At 38.8% G+C, this 16753-nt stretch overlaps 1 protein-coding gene across 3 annotated transcripts in view; it reads right to left on the reverse strand.

The window, feature by feature from the left end:
- The window catches only part of FGF14 (fibroblast growth factor 14), a 689306-nt gene that overhangs the window by 595260 nt on the left and 77293 nt on the right, over positions 1–16753 (reverse strand). The window contains exon 1 of one of the 3 annotated variants that reach the window (XM_032246384.1): positions 3062–3285. The exons of 1 other annotated variant lie outside the window; for it this stretch is intronic. The gene's annotated coding sequence lies outside the window, so the exon portion shown is untranslated. Of the gene's footprint in view, positions 1–2622; positions 2864–3061; positions 3286–16753 lie in introns of those variants that run through there. One more of the 3 variants, XM_032246385.1, reaches the window with a different exon arrangement.

Raw genomic sequence — 16753 nt, forward strand, 5'->3', positions numbered from 1 at the left:
CAAAAAAAAAAAAAAAAACAAAAAATGGAGTCACGAGAAGTGGCTTATACCTTGGGTTTATAAAACTATATTCTGTGCAATATCCAGAAATGTTGGTACCACTTACTTTTATGAACTAGTTCTTCTGAAACAGAAGAAATAAAAGTAAGACTAATAAGAGGTACCATTTACTGAGAAGACACCATGTACTATTTATCAGACTAAACGTTTCACATAGCAATAATAATCCTTAATATTTTTAGCATATGTATATGTATGTTAGGATGTGACAGGCACTATACTAATCATTTTCAGATATTAATTCATTTAATCTCTGCAACACTCTTATAAAGCAAATTCTTTTATCATTCCCATTTTACAGATAAGGGAATTGAGACACAAAGGATATCCATAAAGTGCCACAGTCACTCAAACCCCATTGTAGCTCTCCAACAGGAGCAAGCATTTATTAGAAATATACTATGTCCTAGGTAATAACCCAAGTACTTCCCTTTAACTAGCACACCAATACCTCAATACCACCCCATTTTGCAGATAAGAAACCCCGGGCCTAGAAAAGTTTAATAACTCTTGAAGTATTTTGCAATGAATAAATAGAGCTGCTAAAGCCAGAACTGACCTCAGAATGGGCCCTCACAGCCATCCAGGGTGTCCTCGAGACACCAGAAGGCTGGGCTGGCATCAACAATGTGTTGCTACCTGAAGATGTCCTTTCCCTAAGAGCCTTCAGAGGACTATTTCAGCTAAAAGCTTTCCACACAGTCGAATCAAGCCAGATATCTCCCTAAGGATATTCAAGATCGTCTCCATTGGCAGAGGGTGGACTGCACATTTGCCAAGTGGACAACTGAGGATATTTGTGTTTATACAAAAAGCTTCAATCATCTTCCCACTTTTTAAATTCAATCCGGATTACAAAACTGACTCAACATGTATTGGAGGTCCACTGCGAGGATATCAAGATAATGAACATTCAACAAACATCCAAACAGGTATAATTTCTCCAGGTGTACTGATTTATACTTTACAACTTGGAAGAGAAGTTAAAAGGGCCTCAGTAACACATTTGGGTAACACCATGGCCCTAAAGAAATTTACAGGATGTACAAGGTGGGGGAAGTCTGATCAACTTCTTATAAAGTTCTAGTAAAATTCAATGCAAATATGTCAGAAAAAAAAAGAATTGGACTAAAAGGTAGCAGATCTAGTTTTTAGCCCCAGCTCTACCTCACTGACCTGAGCAAGTCATTTTACACGTCTGCCTTCATTTCCTCATTTATAAGATAAAAGGATCAGTCTACAATATATCAAATCTCTTCTGAGTTCTGTGATTCTGCTCTTTGAAATCTGCCAGTCTGTCCTCACACAAGAGAGTGGTTATAGTCTGGCAATGTGCTAAACAATAAGACTGGGGTGGAATCTAGTACCTGGGGTGTTACTGGGAGCAGAAGAGGACAAATATCCAGACTCCAGAGCCACTTGTATATGAACTCAGAGGGTTCCTATTGAAAAAAAAAAAAAAAACAGACCCTAGGAAAAGAGCACTCCAAAGTATCAGCAGAAATGTAGTGAGTTTTCCAAGACCTGAATAAAAATGGGACACCAGAAATAGTAACCTTGCTAAGTAAGTAATGGCAGATGTACTTGACACTCGGTTAATGGGATTAAATGAAAAGCAAACATGCACCCACACAAATGCACACATGCATATAACACACACACATTCCCTCACACAGCAACGTGTGAGTGCTTCCCAGTCCTTGAAGTAGAGCACTGAGCCAATCAACACGGGTGCGATTACACAAGCTTGCTGCACTGCACCAAACTCACTGAGCACACGGCATGCCTGGAAACGCTACCACGTTTTCCTACAAGCATAAAGGAGGCTCTGGAATGTCTCCAAAGCCCCATGCTTTCATCAGCTAGGTAAAGGCATTCACTTAACTGGCTGAAAGGACGGGGCTATCAGCCTGCACTAGCCTGCATGCAGTTTCATAGTTTCTGGTACTGCAGAGTACCAGAGAGCAAATGGGATTCTGCCTAGATCTGTTAAAAAAGAATCGAAGAGATAAGAAAGTTGCATTTTATTGCCCACAAATGATTTCTCTTGCACAAAAGAATCATAGCAGTTTGGGCACAAAGAACAGAATCAAGAAAAAGTAAATTCAATAATCAGATGCAAAACTCAGGTGAGCACTGAAATGTTTAATAAACAATATGCTAAAATTAGTGCTGTATATTATAAAATTGCAAAGGATGAAGCGGCTACATATTTATCCATCAAAGGGACTATATGAATGAAAATTCTCAGAATTTAAAATCTTCTTAGAGCACATACCCTGGCTCTTTTCCCTTCCTTCTTCATATGTGATGGCAGGAGCCTCTCTGAATCTTCATCCTGCATTTGCTTTAGCCCTTGACTCTCAGTTACTCTTGGACAAGTTACATTTGAATCTAGCAAACTCATCTGGATAGAAACCTCTGATAGGGTCTCCATGACTTCTAATTTTTTTTTACCCCTACATAGATATCTCTTAAAAATATTATAATGCATTCACTTCCACAAACATCTCTGTGTGACTCTAAGCTGTCACTTCTCCAGTTTAGAGCTCCTTTTCTTACCCTATAAAAGGAGGTTTCCTTCCTTCTATAATAGCTCTGTCATTCTGGCATCAGTTTATCTTTAAATGGCTTGGTTTTGAATTAGGAAAACTTTGAAAAGCCTTTAATTCTAACAAGCCCAGAAGATGAGAAGAAGGAAAAACAAGAGCATAGTTTTACCCTTGCCTTATTTGGTCTTGGTTAAAATGAAACACATGTGTGTGTGCACGCGCGCACACACACACACACACACACACACACACACACACACACACCCTTCCCCCTTCCCACACTTAGAGTCTTTTTTGTTACTGTTTGTTTGTTTGTTTGTCTGGATCACCAATGATTTAAAGTGAGAAATCCTAAGAGGCAGAATTCCCAAATTTTAAAAATAGAAGTGACCTTGAGGAGCACAAGGAATGAATGGAACTAATACATATGAAAGGAGAAGAGAACTTACTTTTTGAAATTAGAATGAAGCCTTTTTGCTTCAAGTATGAGCTGAGCTTCCATATGCATCTTTGTTGTATCTGTCTTCAGAGTCTGTGCCCACAAGGGACTGAAAAGTGCCTTTCTGGGGCCAGGAGATAGAGGAAAGCAAGGAATAAAACCTTCTTTCCTTTCTCTCTCTCTCTCTCTCCCCCCCAACCCCTCTCTCTCCCCCCCATCCCCTTTCTCTCTCTCTCTCTCTCTATCTCTGTATGTGTGTGTGTGTTTAACTGCTAGAAAACTCCCCCTTCCTTTGTCTATAAGGTAACCAGCACCAAGGTCTAGGTGAAAGAAGACCTGGCCTTCACCAGGTCTGATGTCCCTGGTCTCAGGAGTTAACTAATCATTTGGGGCCAGATTCCAGACCAGATTGTTCCCCCTTGGAGGCGGGAAGTCACTGCCAGGGTCTCATTTTCAGGAGCTAAGAACTGCATCCAGGGCATGACCTAATTCTAGCCTGCGTCCTTCTACTAAACCAGCATTGCCTCTGTTAATGTGACCAGCTGTGCCCCATATGGCCCACTTCCATTAAAATTTACACACACATACATACATACACAATTTAAAAAGCATTTGGTCAGCCATTAACTAGGGTAGACTGCTCCATTGCACCTTCATTCAGTGTTCTTCCATTCATTACGTTCAGCATGGTCCAAGGGAAGAGGTTATTTCTTAAGGGTGTGAAGAAAGATGCATTTGGACATGCATTCCTTAGGGAGAACGAAGATGTTCTTTTCTAAGAAGGTCATGAACAGATCACATTGCATTAGGAGTTTCTCTTGCCCTGGTTTCTGGGCCTTGGGGAGTTGAGCTTTATGATATACTAGGTGCCGTTATCTGATTAGTGCTGAAGAAAACATCTTTTCTGTGTGAGCTCTTTAAAATAAAACTAAACTTTGTCAATGATTCTCCCCAAGAAAGAATGGTATCTTTAATTCGAGCTACAATGCCCCTGCTGGCAAGAGTCCATCCTTTCCCACAGCTGAATCGGGCCGATTTAAAGTCACCTCATGCATTTGGGACAGGTTGGAGGTGTGGAAAAACACTCCCATTACAATTCAGAAGTGCTGTCATACTACCAGAACCAAAAATAAAGCCATAGAAAGGAGAGAGGAGTGGAAAATAAGCTGAAGAGATTAAGGGTCAGGAGAAGGAAAGGGCTTAAAAAGACAGTGTGTAACACAGGATATTTAAAATGAACAAAGAACTGAGCTATTTTACGGCACAACTACAAACACTTCTCGAATATCTGTGATCATAGATGAGAGCAGAACAAGTTATCTCCATGCCTTTATAGTTCTTGGAAATGCAGAAGGCGTATCACAACATTTGCCATAAGAATCAATAGACAACTTACCGATATGCTAAAAAGTCTCTTTCAAATACTGAGGTAAGCCAAAGGGAAATAGTATCTGCATGTTACGAGGGTCTCATATTTTCCAACATTTTAACTTAGCTCATACATTTTAATGCTTCCTATTTATGGGTTAATAAAATTTGAATTTAGGAACCAAGTGACCTGAGTTTCAGTTTAGCTGTACTGCTAAGAACTGTCTGACGTTTGGTATGCTACCTACTCTGAATTTCGGTTCCCTATCTGCTAAAGGATTCCACTCTCTTTAAGGTTGTCTATGATTTATGAAACCATTATTGTCCTCTCTTTTGTACTCTCCAACTTTCCATTATATTACATAATGAACAAGTATAAGACCTAAACAAAAAAAAAAAAAAAAAAAAGGTAAACTCTGCTTGCTTATTTAAATGAAAACAGAAAAAAAAATCTTAAGTGGGAGATAACTTACATTAGCAACCCACATCTGGACAACACCAATTTTCAAAAATACTATTTTCAAAGAGGTTTCATTTACAGAGTTATCTTTCATTCTTACAACAAACTTTGGAGGCTAATACTTATTCCTGTTTACCAAGGAGAAATTCAGATCTAAGTTCACAAAAATAATGTCATTTAAAAGAATAAATAGGACTGATACTTGGGTCAATGTTTAAAATGTCTGTATGTTTTATTAAAAAATCAAATCTGCTAGAAATTCTACTCCCCACAAACACTTATGAATGGTATTATAGCACTGTTCTATTAATCCTAGCATGGTTAGGAATTCCAACTACCCCCTGGCTGGCTTAAAGGGATAAAGACATGAGTGCTAGCCCTAGGAAAAATATAAAAATGACAACTTATAGGAGAAGGAGGTTTATTATTTCTTTTTCAGGGCTTTTGAAAGCTTCTGATAGCAGGAAGTTCTTGGCTGATTGTTTTCTGCTATCAACAATGTCCTCAGAAACATATGAAGAATAAAGAAATGTTTAGCTCTTTCCTCTAAGTACTGCTTCTGGTCTCCGTCCACAGCCCCAGATATCCCTTTCGGTCCAGAGCTCCATGAGAAGTCACTCAGCGGCTAAGTAAAAAGTCAAGTGGGGTAGAGAAGAGATGCAACCCTGACAAAAGCAAGGGAGTTCTTCTCCCCATGTAGGGGACCGGCCTGCTCCTTCCTGAGCCACAGCCACAGGAGTAGACATTTAGTTCAAGGATAATAGATCACCTTCCAAGCACTGATAGCCTCACAGTTCTCCAGGGGAAAAGGCAAGGCCAAGCAAGGCTCCCCTACAAGGTTCACATTCAGCTACCCAACCATCAATTCCACAGTGTCTTGAACCTTACCACGAGCAGGGCACTGCTCCTGGAAGGCACCACGTGGCATAACACCCAATCCTGAGTCTGGAGACACTCACACACAGGGAAAGCAGGCATGGAAATAGCTGAGTTACAATGTATGTGCTTGGTCTCTTTATCAATTACAACAAAAGTGGAGAACTCAGAAACTGAGTCTCACAAGGTAAAATTTAAAGTCAACCTTGTAAGAAAAGCAGAAGTTGTTCTTTGGAGTCAGGGGAAGGGCATTCTCATCTCAGGGAAAAGCATATGAGAATGCAGACCATCCTTGAAGAAACAGTCCTGATTTTACAGGAAATGGTGAGAAGGTGAGAATGAAAATTGCAGTTGGTGATCCAAACAAGAGATTCTTCGGGAGCTCTCTCAGAAGTACTCCATTTGCCTTTTAAGGGGTAGGGGGGCAGGGGTAAGAGCTCAAAACAGTTCACATCGTTCGTTTTAATAGATTTTTAAACTGATAACATAATGATATTAAAATGTCTATTTTCAACCCCAACCCAAAAAGAAATACATTTTTCTTTTCATTGAAGAAGACTTTCACCAAAACTGTTTAGGTTCATGTCTATGGAAAATCATTCACAGTCATCAACCCTCATGATTTCTTCAGCAGTCCAAATGGAAAGCAACAATATGACGTCACCAATTCCTTCACAAAGTAGTACTTAGATGTTCAAGACAGAGAAATTAAAATACCAATTCTTTTCCTTAAAACTACCAAAACTGTGTTCCATCACTTGGGCAGAAAATGCAGCCATTATGAAACAGCTCTGCCAGGCTGAGGCAGGAAGACATAGCCAACACACAGACTTCCAAGATATTTAGTCCACTTAAGAAAATGCACCTCACTGCTCCACGGGCCATGCAAGCCATCTTCATGAGGCATTACATATTGAAAGAAAAATGGCTAATTTTCTGAGAGATCAGTTGAAAAATCAGACAGAAATTTCTTTCTGCTGCTTGTACAATCAAAATTTATTGAAGTCAGTTAGCAACATTGTGATTGGCCTGACCTGGTAATGTTACAAATTGAAGTCATCAGTAAAGTATATTCATTTGCGTATTATCATGTTTTATTAAGCTGGAACTGTTTCTCTCCACCAGTGGCCCAAAACATATGTTGCATGCACAAATTAAGCAACATACCTTCTATATTGACTATTTGCTAGTTCCTTCTGAATATGTCCTCAATCGTGCTATACATATTTCCCAAACTGAAGGGACCATTCCATGTGTCATTACAGTATAGGTTACTTCAACAAACCAAAAATATTAATACTATATGGAATGTCTACGTTTTCCAGATACTGCGCTAGACATAAGGATCCAACAACTAATGAAAAAGCTTTCCTGCCCTCAGAGAGCTGACAGACTAGTTTTATTATCACAGAAACTCACGAAATAATTATTCATAGTAAACAATCAGGAAATATTTGGTGATTGAACAGGGAGACGTACATGCAACTAAACAAATGCCAATCACTCTTTCAAAGTTGTTTACAGCAAGAGTTATTGTTTTTATTCTGAAAGTTGATTTCTGTTTTCAGGAAGAAAAAAATCATCTTTTGTATTAACTCAGGAATTTCCTACCAAGCTCTGAAAGCAAGTACTTGGTCATACCTGCCAGAAGGGTTAGGTATTTGTCAACATGGGAGTAAATATAATGTTTTACTGATCTAATTTCTATTATCTTTAGCTAAAAATTTACATATAAAAATACATAATATATATACAAAATTATACATATATTAATATATAATATATACATTATTATAAATAATATATTAATGTATAATAAAAGATTCACATAATAAATGTTACATATACACATACAAACATGTATACATATATGCATATATACATAGGATACACATATATATGTACAAACATGTATATATGTTTGTATATGGTAATGTGGCAATATATATGTATATTGTATGAATGTTATATCACACACACACACACACACACACACAAACACACACACACACGCCTTATCTAATAAATAGGTCAAAGACCATGAGTAGCACGGAAAAAATCTTATAAGACCTGCCATTCACCCTTTCTGTAAAAGGGATCTTTTTGAAAAGAAGTACATATTGCTTTAAGAGCCAGTCACACTTTCATAGAAAGAAGAAATTGCCTCCAAGGTGCCTCCCGGCCTGCACCCCTTCTGTGGTTGGTAGAGCAGTCCTGGGAAGCCCTACCTCAAGTTCAAAAACTATCACTTCTCTCAACCCTCCCCTGTAGGCAGTGCCTGTAACATTTCACTGCATTTTTTGCAGGCCTGTTTTACTTGACTAAGTTCCCTGAAAGCCATCACTATCAACCATTTGTGTCTAAATGCCTTCTATTTGGCACAATTTGGGTCATACCCCAATATTGCAAAAAAGGAAACTCAATGGCATGGGCTTGTTTATTAAAATAATTTTAAAATGCATTTTCCTTTTAGCTGTCTTGCACTCCTTCTTGAAATAGTTGAGGATCTCCTAACATTTCACAAAACAAGAGTTGGAATTTTCTATCCCAAATATGATTGCATCTAAAGTATAGCAGCTTGGGTACTGTGTTCCTTAGGGAGAACCCCAAGCTTGAAATAAACTAGGTAAGACCTCGAATACAGCAAAGCCGTGAGCCTAACACAGATTTATTGAAGCCTTAATTCCCTCTTCTTACTTTTCTAGAAAATTACTCCTTTTTACAATATCCCAAGATATTTAAAAAAAAAAAAGCCTGTTGTATATTACATTACACTCTTTCATGAATATACCAGCACTGTGAAAGAGCAGGAACTAGGACATGACTCCTTGGGTGCATAATGAGCCCTATGCAATCCCACAGCTACACTGTGAAGAGAATAAAGCATTTGGCCAGTGCTGTCTCATTAGCGGAAAATATGTCCTGCCAGGAGGCAAGGGTCTAAACTAGGAGCCCCCCCAGAGTCCCATATCAAACCCAGTGGACTGCAAAACAACAGAAATTAGCAGAAGGGTAAGCTTTGTGCCTGGAGAAAAATTAAGCTTTCTCAAATCCTAAACGCCTGACCTTCCTGCCACAGTACTCAACCAAGCTTTCATGGCACACTATCCTGTTACAATCAGTTGTGGGCTATGTCAAATGGAATGTCACCAATAGTAGTCACTCAACGCACACATCAAGGGTTGAATAGTCAACAAAAATATGGTAAGTTGGTGGGGTGATGAATATGTTAATTAGCTTGACTGAATCTTTCTACAATGTACACATAGATCAAAACATCACACTGTGCCCCATACATATGTACAATTATGATCAATTAAAAATAAATGAATAATTTTTTAAAAGGGAGAATATCTTGCACATAGAAATCACATACATCATGCAAGTTGACTATGAAACTAAACATGTTAAAACATTGAGAACCACTTAGGACAACTTAAACACATTTACAAATTACCTGGAATAGCTCCCTTGAACTATTTCTGTATGTGTATGTGTATATATATATATATATATACATATAAAACATCAAAAATGTTAACATGCAGTTTTTCTGCCATGGTATTATTGTAGGCTTTAACATTTTTGTTCACATGTCTGAAACAGACCTCTTTAAAAAATCAGAATTTTTGAAAATATTAACTACTTTTTTGCACAGTTAATCATACAACCTCTGAAACACCTGAGAAATTATAGTAAATGTAATCCATTCTCAGAATAATCATTGGGATTATTGATATTAAAGGCTGGCATCTTTCAGAATGATTGAGATGTAGCAGGGTAGCTCCGACATGCAGTAAATTCACTTCATGATACTCATGATGCTTCTTGATTATATGGCTGCCCTCCATCCTGTTTTAGGCCATTTTCCATTCATTAATTCATTTCACTCCATCATACCTTCTCAGACATGTGATATAGACAGATGCCTTACTGAGGATGAGTATGCCTGCCTCTAGCATGGATGCATTTACCCTACCCTAACACTTGCTACATGTAATCTGCAAGAAACCATGCATTTACACAACACAGTCACTAGCTTTGTGATAAAATAAGAGCAAAAAGGTTATGAGTAGGATTCTTAAGACCTTTTCTAGAAGTAAAGAATTCGAACAATACATAAACATCTGCAACATTGATTCAGCAATTTGTATTCTTTTGTTATTCCTTTATTCCCACCTGCGTTCTGTATAGTGATATTATCAGAAAAAAATGATCTCCAAAAACAAGAGGAATTAAATATATATGGATTTTATGAACCAAATGATATGCTCCTTGTTCATTTATACACACTGAAGAAAGAGTTAAGAATGTTTCATCCAGGCCAGGCACGGTGGCTCAGGCCTGTAATTCCAGCACTTTGAGAGGCCAAGGTGGGCAGATCACAAGGTCAGGAGTTCAAGACCAGAGTGGTCAACATGGTGAAACCCCATATCTACTAAAAAATACAAAAATTAGCTGGGCATGGTGGCTCGTGCCTGTAATCCTAGCTACTTGGGAGGCTGAGGAAGGAGAATCCCTTGAACCGGACCCGGGAAGTGGAGGTTGCAGTGAGCTGAGATCGTGCCACTGCACTCCAGCCTGGGCTACAGAGTGAGACTCCATCTCAAAAAAAAAAAAAAAAAAAAAAAAAAAAAAAAAAAAAAAAAAAAAAAAGAATGTTCATCCTTTCTCCTGGTTTTCTGCTCCTGCCTGTGTAATAAATTTTATCACTTAAATATAAATGAATGCATTTTTTCTCTATAGCTTTCAGACATTCTGGTTTTTAACCCTTTGTTTTTTTCTAAACACTTCCCAAAATATAGGACCAAATTTGTAACATACTTGAGAGACTTGAGTAAGGAGAGCAGCAGATCCCTCAGTGCTGGCCAGGACCCACCCCTCCCTTCACTACTGGGGAGGGAACATCCCACCCTTTCTGGCTTCTACCAAATGTGGCAACTTGCCTGCTTGGCCTTCTGTTGAGAGCCTGATTTCCTGTCCCCCTCCCACACACTGGGCAGTAGCCAGACTGCAAAAGTCCAGTTTGACCACATGGAATCCTTTGCTTGGTTCCTGCCAGCGCCTTTCAGTAAGTTGCCCTATTTAGAGTCCAACTCAGATAAATCCCCACCTTCCACAATCTAGCCTGCTACGACAATCGCGAGACCGCAGACCTCAGCTGCGTCAAAGTCTGACAGTGCCCTGTGCCTGGGCCCTCACCCAAGGGCCTTGAAACTCAAAATCGGCCCCAGTCATGCTTGATTTTTGATTTTTGGTTGCTTAGACTAGGGTTTATTCATTATGTTCCCATCACGTCTGAAAAAAATTGATAATAGTATCTGGCATTTCGGTAAATGGAGGGAGCTGGAGGCCCCAGTCACCCAGGTCTTTCCCAGGTATCTTGAAGGATGAGAGGATCAACACCTAAGCACTCCTGCAGGCATTTAGGGCCAAGCAGTGGGAATATCTAAACCCCTGGAAAGAGCCAGAATTCAGTTTGAACTCTATCTATACAGGGAGCTGCTGGCGCCAGGGGGTCCCAATTGTGAATCCTCAGTCTAAGAGTACCCACCCAACCCAAACTGGGCACTCAGATGTATTTGTGTCCTAAGCTGCCATAACAAGGCACCATCAGCCGAGTGTCTTAAACAACAGACATGTATTGTCTCACAGCTCTGGAGGCTGGAAGTCTGAGATCAAGGTGTTAGCAGGGTGGATTCTTTCCAAGGGCTGGGAGGGAGACTCTGGTCCATGCCTTTTCCCAGCTGCTAGTGTTTTTTCTGTCTGTCTTCAGTTTTCCTTGGCTTGTAGATGTATCACCGTGATCTGTGCCTTCTTCAACTGGCATTCTCCCTGAGTCCCTATCTGTGTATAAATTTCCCCTTTGTGTAAGGACACAGTCATATTGGATGAAGGTTTGCCCCACTCTAGTATGACCTCATCATAACTAATTACATCTGCAACAACAGAATTTCCAAGTCAGGTCATATTCTGAGGTTCTGGAGGTTAGGACTTCAGCACATAAATTTGAGGGGGCACATTTCAACCCGTAACTCCAGGAGTGACATTGATGGCTACCTGTAGATTATCTGAGACAGGTTTGGCACACGGGAGGTTGGCACTCAATACGCATGCGAGTTAAATAAATGAATGCGTGAGTGGATCATCCTTTCCAAGTGCCAGTGAAGTCTCCAACTTGGGGTGGCACAATCTTCATGATCACCATTGAGCATAGAAGACTTCTGAGACGCTGCTGCTGTGAGCTTTCTGAGGCTGCTTGCTGAAAGACGAAGGCACTCCTCACTGTCTGATCACAGCAGAAGGCTCTGAATTTGCAGTCGGAGTGCTATAAATAGCAGTTAGTCTTATCCTTCAAAATGTCATATGTACTTTTAAAAAAGATTTTAGTGTCATATGAGAGTCCCTGAGTAATTCAATTTATAGGAAAGGGAGACCAGAAAGAACTAACCATATTATAATTAATTACATATGCAAATGATGGACTAAATTTAGATGCATGAATCCATGTCTAATCACAGTTGGCAAAGGTTGGTAATCGCACACTTGGACGGGGAATGCGCCCCCTGCTCTGCTTAGGTGCAGACGCCATCAGTAACCTCTGAAAATTTCCCAGAAAACCTGGAAACGCAGTCTTGCAAATGCCGAGCTTCCTGCCTTCCCCAATCGCTCTCCAGGACTTGCCCTCACCAGCACACAGCACTGCAGACACCACACAGCATGACTACCCTATGGTGAGGCATGGCTTGTGGGAGGGAAGCCACGGGTTGCATATATGATGTAGCCAAGGGACACAATAACAATTTTATTGTCACTGAGAGGAGCCAAACCTAGCTGTGATCTTATAATTGCTACTTAAATGTAAGCAGTGTTGGGAAAGTCTGAATGTAAAGAAGTTTCTCAGTACTTGAGCCAAATGACAGGTTGCTTGTGTTCTTCCATTAACTCTAAAACAATTAGCTCCATTGGCTTTTGCTGATAGCAACTGTGCATTTTTTGGAGCACCTGGGCACTAGCTAAGGATAGTGACTGATATGTAGATGATGAAATAAATAATAGAGATGATATGGACATAGGTGTGCCAAATGCTATACATACACAGATGTATATATGTATGTGTGTGTGTGTGTGTGTGTGTGTGTGTGTGTGTGTGTGTATATGCACATGCATACAGATGAAAGCCACTTTGCTGATATCCCCAAATCGCCATTGAACTACAGATTCCAAGTTCACGGAGCATATTGTTAGTGTTGTTTCTGAGAGTACCTACCATGGTATTTCTGGAAACAGATACACACCTGTATAGTTTCCATTTTCAGAATGCATGCATGTGCCTCTGTGTGAGTGTGTGCTCTCAAAGCAGCAGCTGTAGGGGACTGCACAGAACAATAGTTCAGGAGATAATCAGGAGCCCTAGATTTGAGCCCCAGTCTTGCCACTGATCAAAAAGGGAAAGAATGAGTTCTATTGCCCAAAGCATGAGTGTGAAACGAAAGAGATTATGTGAAAGAATCTTGTAAACTACCAAAAAAAAATAATAATAACACTCATGAGACATCATAAGTCAGCAAAGGTAAAAATCAATGGTAAAAGTTGCAGACAACCTTGTGTTCATCCAGGTAAAGGCGTGATTGACACCTCCTGACTCTGCAAACATTTCTGGGCACCTACCCGGCATGCATTCAGTTGGTGCTGCTCTGGTGTTGCCAAATGATTGCATCCTGAGTCTCTGCTGTGAGACTGGAGTTATCCTAGGGAAAATGGCAAGTAGACCAAGTTCCTCTTTAGTGGTCTTTTTCATTCCCGTCTCCTCCTGTTTTGGAGACTTATTTTGTCATACAGTCGTAAAGGAAAGGGATCTGGTTTGCTGGTTCACAATTAGAGGTTGGAAACAAAGTTGTCCCTCCACTAGGAGTTTGTGCTCTTTGAAAGGCAATCTGGGAGGACTCCCTAGAGGCACACGGAGAAACAGCTGAGCAGCATCTATCTACTCACCTACGTGTTCCCTTTAATGGGGCTAAAGATGGTGCATGTTATGCCAAAATCTGGAAAACAGTAACATGAGATAGGAGAACGAATAGTAAATGTTCATTGTGAACTCCTTATGGAGCAATACCTCATTTTCTATTCCTTCATCCCTTCCATTCATCTTTCACAGTAAATTCTTAGCCAACTTTACATAAAATAGACTCCCAATCGAACCAGTATGGCTATATTCAAAATAGCCTCTCTCTAAGATGAGCTCAATTTATAACCTGGGTAGCTGGTGTAGTTCATACGTAGAGAAATTTTAGGACATTCAAAAATATTGGAATGTCTGATTCCTGCTTAACATGCTGTAGAAGTAAGGGTACCAATTTGCAAGTCAGACCAGAGCACAGTGTCTCCTTGACTGTGAAACTTCCATATATCCTTGGACAAACCCCTTCGTTGCTATGGAGCATATTTTTTATCAATAAAATCACTGAATTGAAAGCTAGAGCTCTAAAAAGCTTTCAATTCAGTGCTGGAAATTCAAGTTATATAGACTGTTTTAATTTCCATGGTAGTAGATAAATAAGATGGTATGGCATTTTGGTTAACTTGAAATTATCTGTAACTCCATATATGGAGTTACTATGTAATTTGCAATTCTGAAAGAATCATAATACAAAAAGTAAGTATTTAGCAATGCAACATATAGAATACAATTTTTAAATGAATTTGAAACATAATGCTTCCCAGAGTTATTATGAACACAGCTTTTCATTTATTCATATATTTTAAAGTGCTAATTATTGGAAATTTTTGATAAATTATTGTTAGTAGACTTTTCCATACTCTATTTTTTAAAGCATGTTTGTGTGCATATGAGATTATTACAAGCGAAGGTAACTGAATAGGGAGCTACTGCCAAAATGTGCTTACATTTCACTAATTTCGATTGGGTCTTAATGTGTTTTCTAAACTTGGGTAGGGCATACTAAATACAACAAAATTAGATTCCACATGTGGTTCATAACCAGGAGCATTAAGTATATGATGACTCTATCAATTCTTAGTAGTCTGTGGTTTCATAACTAACAAAGAATCATGGTTTATCCTAATTAATTGGTTCAGATTAATTTAGCACCCCCTGCCAATGTCACATTTTAACTGTCTTCAAATCCAAAGATACGAAGTTACATTTAAACCTTTTTCAACTCTGTACTGGCAGCAGACCAAGTTTCCCAAGTCAGATCCAAGCCAGAGTGGTTTGACCCAGACAGGATTAGATTGAGCCTAGGAAGGGTGAGATGTGAGAGAGACACCCAAACCCTGGAACACAAGGAGGGGGTTCACAAGCCCTTTTCCTTCCAGCAATCGCTGTAATGAAAAACTAATGGGCTGGAGATTTGCCTTCTAGGAATAGCTTAAGCATTGCTTTACTAAACACACCTACATATTGCCCTCTAAACGCCATGCTAAGATGTGCAGAGTATTGCCATGAACTTCTTGAGCAGTTAACTCAGTGGCTTAATACTTGCCAGGAAGCATTTTTAAATGGAAACATCCTTTACTACCAAGACTGAGGCTTCACCATAGTATCAGAGGAAGTCAATAAAATGTACCTTGGCATAAAGTGCAGGAACGTATTTATTACTGGTGGGAAAGACCTATTAGGTCTGTCTGTCACAATGCCAATGTATAATTTATCCCTGAGGCTTTCGGGGATCCCATAACTGCCATGATTTTAATGGCTGGTGGTGAGTCACAGACATTTATGAAGATAGAGCACTTCAGTGATTATTGATTGGACTCCTAAGATGCATATAATCCTAAAAAAGTTATCTAAAACTTTGTCTTAAATTCGAAGTCTTCTCATACTTATAAATAAAGTTGTGGTTCAGTAGCGCTTTCTCTGTCTTCTGCATGATTTCCTTTTGGTACAATTATCATCGTTAACTTGGCAAAAACAATGTAAAATACAGGGCCGCATGGAACTTTTAGAATTTCAGAGGATTAAGATATTTGTAGCTTCATACAGTGTATAAATTACTCCTAAAACATGCATTATAATATGTTCTAATTCTACATGCCTGTTATAGAAATAAATATGCATTCATTCCCGTTCTGTCCCATCTCTACCTCTTTCCAGTCTGTCACCAAACTTAGTATTTTTTTTTAAATGCTGCCATGTGATATTGAAAACAAAACAAATTATAAGCTAAAGAAATGTTCTACTTCAACTTCTTTGATCCTTGCTTTTCTCACAAATTGATCCTTATGCCAGCATTTCTTAAACTGGCAAACAGCATAATGGTGAAATAGAAGCTCTGTGGTTTCCACTCGTAATGTAGATTTGGTCAGTATTGACTCGAATGGGTTTTTTTTTTTCCATTTTTCCCCAAGTGTAAGGTTAAAAAAGTCGCTGCAATGTCAATTTGTAAATTATTGTTAATACTGTGTCAGCATTTGACACATCCCAGTATATGAGAAACACTGAGAAAAATTGTTTCATGTCAGTTTGAGACCTTTTAAGCTGCATTAGTCACAGATTTCTCTAAGAATACCTGGAATTCTGAGTCCTCAAATTAAATCAGGATTATATGTAGTTATTAAGGATTTATAAAATCATATTTTCTATAGTTCATTAGCTTGCTTATTTTTATTTTGTTTCCTGTCTTTGTTATTGATGAAGTTAGCTAACTGAATATCATTAAAGTTTGTTTTGTAATTTTTATATAAGTTGTCTAACAAATAAATACATAAAAGACTGGTTTCACCATTTGCAAGTCATTGATATGACATTGGTAAAGATAAAAAGCTTATCTCAGAGCCAAATTGAAATCGTGATTATTTGTGCAGTATTTAAGATTAAATTTACTAAGAGTTCTGTTTTTCAAAAAACTTTACTGGCTCCTTTGTGAATATAGCAGTAAGGTTTACCAGACTTCTCTCTATGTTTTTTAACCTTTGAGCCTTGAAAATATAAATGACCTACAATATTCTAACAATCATTAAGAACAAATTGGAATT

Source organism: Sapajus apella, unplaced genomic scaffold (assembly GCF_009761245.1).
Source record: "Sapajus apella isolate SASKATOON/1434 unplaced genomic scaffold, GSC_monkey_1.0 scaffold60, whole genome shotgun sequence".
In the NCBI taxonomy this organism is placed as follows: Eukaryota; Metazoa; Chordata; class Mammalia; order Primates; family Cebidae; genus Sapajus; species Sapajus apella.